The sequence below is a fragment of the Pseudonaja textilis genome, chromosome 3 (genome assembly GCF_049901715.1).
Source record: "Pseudonaja textilis isolate UNSWEBS1 chromosome 3, rPseTex1.2, whole genome shotgun sequence".
Taxonomy (NCBI): domain Eukaryota; kingdom Metazoa; phylum Chordata; class Lepidosauria; order Squamata; family Elapidae; genus Pseudonaja; species Pseudonaja textilis.
Genome location: NC_141992.1, coordinates 3,179,435 through 3,187,538, shown reverse-complemented (window position 1 = coordinate 3,187,538; position 8,104 = coordinate 3,179,435).

The following is an 8,104-nucleotide window of genomic DNA, read 5'->3' as shown; positions in this document are numbered from 1 at the left end:
AGAATTTATTATCTCCTAAGGATTGGCCCAAAGTCACCCAGCTGGCTTTCCTGGCTGTAGCTAGGACTAGAACTCACTGTCTCCTAGTGATTGGTCCAGAGTCACCCACTCAACTTTCATGGCTAAGGTGGGACTAGAACTCCCAGTCTCCTAGTGATTGGCCCAAAGTCACCCAGATGGTTTTCATGGCTATGGTAGGACTAGAACTCACTGTCTCCTAGTGATTGACCCAGAGTCAGTCAGCTGGCTTTCATGTTTAAGGTGGGACTAGAACTCGCCATCTCCTGGTGATTGGCCCAAAGTCACCTAGCCAGCTTTCATGCCTAAGGTGGGACTAGAATTTACCATCTCCTGGTGATTGGCCCAAAGTCACCCAGCTGGCTTTCCTGGCTGTGCTAGGACTAGAACTCTCTGACTCCTAGGGATTGGCCCAGAGTCACCCACTCAGCTTTAATGCCTAAGGCGGGACTAGAACTCGCCGACGCCTAGGGATTGGCCCAAAGTCACTCATCCAGCTAGGGTGCCTAAGGTAGGACTAGAACTCCCAGTCTGCCGCTTTCTTGCCCGCAGAGAACACTCATGGCAATCCAGGCCAGCCCGGAGTCGCCTGACGGTCGAGAGGGGCAGCACATCGATGTAATAAATGATGGAAATAAAAGATAAAACCCAATCAGGTGTTGCGAAGGGATTTGGAGGGGACGTTGCTGGGCAGACGGTGGCCCCTTGGAGACACCCTGCCCCCTGCCAGCCCCGGCATTGGCAGGAGATCTGGTCTGCATTTTTCTCAGATTTCGGTTACACACACACACACACACACACACACACACACACACACACGGCACTGTAAATAGGGCCGTCCCAGGATCCTCAGGGATCCCGTGATCGACATTCAAAGGCTGGGCAACTGGCCGGGACTTGTGACGGTTTGCAAATATTCCAGGGTGGGGAAGTCGGGGGGTGTCACGTGATTTTGACCTTCCCAGCAAGCAAAGTCAAGAAGGAAAGTCAGAGGGTGCTCAACGCCCGCCTGGTTCACTTAACGACGGCCAGGATTCCTTTCAGAGCCCAGCGAGGTCACCAAATCAGGCGCCCCTCGCTTAACGACCGTTTCCCTTAGCGTTGGAAATTCTGGTCACGGCTTTGGTTGTAAGGGGAAAACGGCCTGTTTCAACCCGCATCCCAGGAGGATAAAAAAAACGTTTCAGCAAAAAGTGCGTGTCTGGGTGTGTGTTTGTGTTTCTGGGTGTGTAAAAGTGTCTGTGCCTGGGTTTGTGTATGTTTGTGTGTATGCGTGTCTGTGTGTGTGTCTGGGTTTGTGTCTAGGTGTGTATATGTGTCTGGGTTTGTGTGTGTGTGTGCCTCTGTGTGTTTGTGTGTTTGTGTGTGCATGTCTCTCTGTGTGTATATGTGTGTGTTTTGTGTGTGTATCTGTGTGTTTATGTGTGTATCTGGGTTTGTGTGGGGAGGGTTGTGTCTGTATGTGTCTGTGTGTATCTATGTGTTTCTGTGTATATGTGTGTGTCTGTGATTGTGTATATGTGTGTCTCTCTGAGTATATGTTTTACCTATGTGTTTGTGTGTGTGTGTTCTGTGTGTGTATTGTGTCTGTGATGTGTGTATATGTGTGTCTCTCTGTGAGTATATGTGTTTTTACCTATGTGTTGTGTGTGTGTGTATATATGTTCATCTGTCTTTTACCTATGTGTGTGTGTGTGTTTTGTGTCTGTGTGTGTCTTTGTGTTTGTATGTGTGTATATGTGTGTATATGTGTGTGTGTATGTGTCTGTGATTGTGTCTGTGTTTCTCTGTGTGTGTCTGAGTACATATGTTTTGCGTGTGTGTGTCTGCCTGTCTATCTGTGATTGTGTATATGTGTGTCTATCTGAGTATATATGTTTTTACCTATGTGTTTGTGTGTGTGTGTTTGTCTTTGTGTGTGTGTGTTTTGTGTCTGTGTGTGTCTTTGTGTTTGTATGTGTGTATATGTTTGTGTGTGTGTGTGTGTCTGTGATTGTATATGTGTTTCTCTGTGTGTGTCTATCCGAGTGCATATCTTTTTTGCGTGTGTGTGTGTCTGTCTGTCTGATTGTGTATATGTGTGTCTATCTGACTATATATGTTTTTACATATGTGTTTGTGTGTCTGTCTTTGTGTGTGTGTGTTTTGTGTGTGTATACGTTTGTGTGTATGTGTATGTGTCTGTGATTGTGTATGTGTTTCTGTGTGTGTGTCTATCCGAGTGCATATCTTTTTGCGTGCGTGTGTGTGTGTGTGTGAAGCTTTTTAGGCAGAACCCGCGTCCCCAGTGAGCCTCTATTCCCCGTTTGGCCACCAGAGGGCGCAGGCGGCCGGGAAGAGCCCCTCGAGGACCGGTGCAGATTTCAGCATCCTCCTTCCCAAATTAATATTAAAATTGGGGAGCCGGGAAGAGAAAAACCGCATCAGGAGCAGAATTGGGGGGGGACAGCGGAGGAGAAAAGGCTCCCCCATGCTGGGGGAGGGGGCGGCGGGGGGGGGAGAGCAAATGACTGTAATAAGGAAGACAGGAGCTCTCTATTATTGACACAATATAATTAGCCAAACAAGCCCCCCCTCCCACCCAGCCCATAAAACCTTCCCGGAGGCAGAGCAGAAATGCAAAAATGCGCCATCCCGATAATCACAGGCTGTGAGGTTCCCCGGGCGAAGGCAGGGACAGCCCGCTAATCTTCTTCTTCTTCTTCTCCTCGCCATTAAGTCATAACCAAGAACGATGATTCGACGTGGACCGGAGACCACCCCCCCCACCGGGGTGGGCGGTGGGGGGCTGCCTTTTGCATTTCAGCCCCTTTCCTGCTTTATAACAGCCCCAAATTAAAAAAAAAAAGAGGATCTTCTTGACGGCCTCTAATTCTCTGCTGGAGGCAGGGATCCTTATTTCGACCCTTCCACCCACCCGGTAGTTGCTGTGGGGGGAGAAAATCCGGAATGGTTTCTACATTCATCGGGTTGGAATCTCCTGGCTGATCTTGGGAAGTCCTGAAAATAGGAAAAGAGTTACTGGAAAGGAATAATGGGTGCGGAAAATATATATATATTTATTTATTATATTGTAAGCCGCCTAGAATTGCAGCCAAACAGTGAGATGGACAATATAAGAGAGAGAGGGAGGGAGAGAGAGAGAGAGAGATAGATGATAGATAGATTGATAGATAGATAGACAGAAACAGATAGATAGATAGATAACACAGATGCAGAGATGATGATAGATGATTGATACTGTGTAGATAGATGATAGGTGATACTAGATAGATAGATAGATAGATAGATAGATGATAGATGGATAGATGATAGATAGATAGATAGATAGATAGATAGATAGATAGATAGATAGATGATAGATAGATAGATAGATAGATAGATAGATAGATGAATGGATGGATAGATAGACAGATAGATGATAGAGAGATAGTTAGGTAGATAGATAGATAGATAGATAGATAGATAGATAGATAGATAGATAGATAGATAGATAGATAGATAGATAGATAGATAGATAGATAGATAGATAGATAGATAGAAGATACAGACTGATAGCTACATAGAAAATAGATATAGACAGAACACAGATATAAATAGAAGACAGATAGAAAGATAGATAGATAATAGACAGACACAGACAAGATAGGTAGAAAATAGATATAGACAGAAGACAGATATAGATAGAAGACAAATAGAAAGAAAGAAAGATATAATAGAGATAGATAATAGATAGACACAGAATAGATAAGACCTTGTGCTGAATAGTCAAGACCTTGCTGATGATCCAAACCTTAGAGTACTCATCTCTAATGATCTAAGTGCTAGAGCCCACTGTAACTACACAACCAAAAAGGCATTAAGAGTTGTTAACCTAATCCTATGTAGCTTCTTCTTTGGTAATATCTCACTACTAACTAGAGCATACAAAACATTTGCTAGACCAATACTTGAATGCAGCTCATCAGTCTGGAACCCACATTACGTATCTGATATTAGCACAGTTGAGAAAGTCCAGAAATATTTCACAAGAAGAGTTCTCCGCTCCTCTGTGCGTTGCAGAAGACCTTATGGCACCAGACTTGAAATTCTAGACCTAGAAAAGCTAGAATTACACCGCCTCCGGTCCGATCTAAGTGTAGTATATAAAATCATACATTGCAATGTTCTACCTGTCAATCAATACTTCAGCTTCAACCATAACAACACTGGAACAAACAATAGATACAAACTCAAGGTTATTCGCACCAAACTTGACTGCAGGAAATATGACTTCAGCAACAGAGGGGTCAATGTCTGGAATACTCTACCTGACTCTGTGGTTTCTTCCCCAAACCCCAAAAACTTCAACCTTAAACTTTCTACTATTGACCTTGTCGTATATCTCATACGAACAAATGACGCGAGTCAGTGACTTGGTTCAGCTCGTTTATTGGGGTCAAAACACAAGTGGGGAAAATGGGGAAGAAGTGCGGCTTAAAGACCTTCTGCTGAGTGCTGCGCCAATCGGGTCGTTTTGAATCGCCCGCATGATCGGCTCAGCCAATCGCGGGCGATCCCGGCGACCAATCAGTGCCGCGCACTCAGCCAATCCGGTGGCAGTGCGTTTTAGCCAATCCGGGTTGCCGGATTTCAAGTATGTAGATTTCTATACAGAACACCCCTCCCCTCTTGGTTTGGTCCTACGTGACGTAGTCCCGTAAGTAGGCGGGGCTCCGTATTTTCCTACTTGACTTGCGTTGGTCAGTTGTCATCTGGTTGTCGGCCGGTTCGGGTGGGACTCCTGTCGCTCTCCGCCTCGTTGATGGAACCGCCTGGAAGGGTGAGTCAGGCTTCTCGCCGCGGCTCCCTCCTGGTCTCCCCGGGTCGGTCGAGCTGCTGGCGTCGCTGTTCCCGCTCGGCTTTTCCGGGCTGGTTGAGCTGGCTTGGCTGCTCCCGCTCGGGCTTCCAGGGTCTGTTGAGCTGGCTCGGCTGCTCCTTCCAGGCGAGGCTTCGAGTGGGTCGCTCTCCGGTTCATCAGATGGTGAGTACTGCTGGTTCCTTTTCGGGTGGGTCTGTTCTTTGGGGTTTTCCCTCCCCTCTTGGTTGGTGTCTTGCCGGTTCCCTTCTGTACCTGGTGTCTGCGTGTCGGTTGTGTTTCCCGCGGTGGTTCTTGATCTCAGTTGGTCGATGTGGCGCTTCCACGCTCGTCCGTCAGCTGTTTGGAGGCGGTACGAGAGTGGCCCTGTTGCTTGGTGATCGTTGCCGGTACCCAGAGGGGGTCTCCGGTGAGGTTTTTCGTAGACCTTGTCTCCCGGTGAGAATGTTCTGTGTTTGCTGGTAGAATCAGGGGTCTTTCCGGGTTGTATGTGGGGTGCAGGCGGTCGAGCGGGATCGCAGTTTTCTTCCCATTAGTAGCTCCGCTGGGCTCTTGTTCGTTGTGGTACTCGGGGTTATGTGTTGAATTAGGAGCATTCGATTTATCTTGTCCTGTATGTCGCCGGTTTCGATCTTTTGGATGGTCTTTTTGTGAATTGGACCATTTTCTCCGCCTCACTGCTTCGCCGCCCGGTGCGCCGGCGCTGTTAATGCGTGTCGGATTCCTCGTTCTGCTAGGAATTTCTCGAACGTAGTGCGGTGAACTGGGGCCGTTGTCCGATACGATGACATCTGGGAGGCCGTGGGTTGCGAAGAGTTTGCTGAGTTCTCTGATGACGGAGTCTGTGGTGGTCGTCTTCATGTTGCTTACCTCCAGCCAGTTTGAGTAAGCGTCTACGGTTATCAGGAAGGTGTGTCCTTTGGTTGGTCCCTGAAATCTACGTGGATTCGGGACCATGGACCCCTGGGGTTTCCCACTCTCGGCTCGGGGCGGCGGGGGTTTGGTCTTGATTCCTGGCACTGCTTGCAGGAGGCTACCCAGGCTTCGATCTCTTTGTCCATCCCTGGCCACCAGACGTGGCTTCTGGCCAGGGCTTTTGTCCTAACGATGCCGGGTGCCCTTCGTGCAGCATGCTTAGGACTTTTTTGTAATTTTTCCGGGATTACGACCCTGTCCCCCCACAATAAACAACCTTTTGTGTTGACAGTTCTGTTTGTCGGCTCCGGTAAGCTTTGAACTCGCTGTCTTCCTCTTTTTCCGGCCAGCCTTTCCCCACCCATCTCAGGACCTGCGCCAGACGTCTGTCTTTATTGGTTGCTAGGGCAATGTCTGACGCGGTCAGGGTAGGTTGGGTAAGGTCTCGATGCTCAGGGTAGACGTGGTTGGTGCTGGGTCGTCATCCAGGGTTGGCAACGGTGTGCGGCTGAGGGCGTCTGCGTGCGGAATTGTTTTGCCGGGCGGTGGATTAGCCGGTAATTGTAGGCGGCAAGAAATTCGGACCACCTTGTCATCCTTGGGGAGAGGATGATTGGTGTGGCCCGGTCTCCTGCCAGTATTCCCAGCAGTGGTTTGTGGTCCGTGATTATGGTGAAGGTCCTGCCGTAAAGGTATTCGTGGAATTTCTTTACGGCCGCGACGATGGCCAGAGCCTCCTTATCCAATTGGCTGTAGTTTCGTTCGGGTTTTGAGAGGGTCCTCGAGAAAAAGCGATGGGCGCTTCTTTTCCTTCGGCGAGGGTGTGGCTGAGGATGGCTCCTACTCCGAAGGGGATGCGTCGCACGTTACCGTGATGGGGAGTGTCTCGCTGTACTGGATGAGGACAGCGTCTGATGTGAGAAGGTCCTTGGTTTTGTTGAAGGCGTCCTCTTCTCGTCTCCCCACGTCCAGGTGGCTGCCTTGTCGAGCAGCCTATGCAATGGCTCCGCCATGTCGCCTTTTGGGGCAGGAAAACATTGTAGAAATTTATTAACCCCAGGAACGCTTGTAATTCCGTTTTGTTTCGGGGCTTCGGGGCTTCTTTAATGGCTTTTATTTTGCCCTCGGTGGGGTGGATTCCATGCTGATCTAGTAAATACCCCAGGAACTCGACCCTTGTTGTGTGCAGTTGGCACTTCTCTCTCTTAACCTTGAGCCCCGCGTTTTGGAATCTCCTCAGTACTTCCCGTAGGCGGTCCTCTAATTGTTTCCGATCAGCCCCGGCTACCAATACATCGTCAAAGTACGGCACCACCCCTTTTATGCCCCGGAGGAGTCTTTCCATCAGGCTTTGAAATACCCCCGGGGCTACGCTGACTCCGAATTGCAGCCTCTTGCAGCGGAAGGCCCCCCGGTGTGTGACTATTGTCTGCGCTTCGGCGGTTTCCTCGTCTACCGGCAGTTGCTGATAGGCTTGTGCCAGGTCGAGTTTGGCAAAGACCCTGCCTCCTCCCAGTGAGTGCAAGAGGTGTTGTACTACTGGGACGGGGTAGGCGCTTTGTTGTAGCGCGGTTTAGGGTGGCCTTATAGTCCCCACAGATTCTCACCGACCCGTCTGGCTTTATCGGGGTGACTATGGGGGTCTCCCCATCGGGCATGGTCTGTGGCCTCGAGGACTCCCTGTTCGATGAGCTTGTTTAATTGCTCATCGATTTTGGGTCGGGGGCGAACGGTACTCGCCTGGGTTTGAGGCGGATGGGTGCAATGGTGGGGTCTAGGCTGAACGATATTGGGGGCCCCGTACTTGCCTAGGTTCCCGTCGAAGACCTCCTGGAAGTCGCGCACGAGTTGTTCCTCCCAGTCTGCTTCGGCGATGTGGTTGGTGCCGGTCACTTCTAGTCCCAGCGGCGCAAACCATTGTAGTCCCAATAGGCTGGGGCGGTCTCGTTCTCGCGACTGTTAGCGGAAGTATCTCGGTGCGCCCTTTAAAGGTGACCTTGAAGTGCCCGGTCCCCACCACGGGGATGCGATTCCCCTGGTAATCTTTGAGGACGAGTGTTTGGCTCTCCAGCTCGTGCCGCTTCATGGAAGGTACTAGTCGCTTAATTTCCCGCCATGCGACCATGGACAGGTACGACCCAGAGTCGACTTCCATTTTGCAGGGCGGTCCTCGATCTCGACCTCCACGTGGACCTTCCGGCTGTCCCAGTTGGAGGAATGGCCGACGATGACCGTTTGGTGGGTTTCCTCACGCTGACGGCCTTCGTGTAAACGGCGGTTCCTCGCTTCCCGGCTCCAGCGACTCTCGCTGTC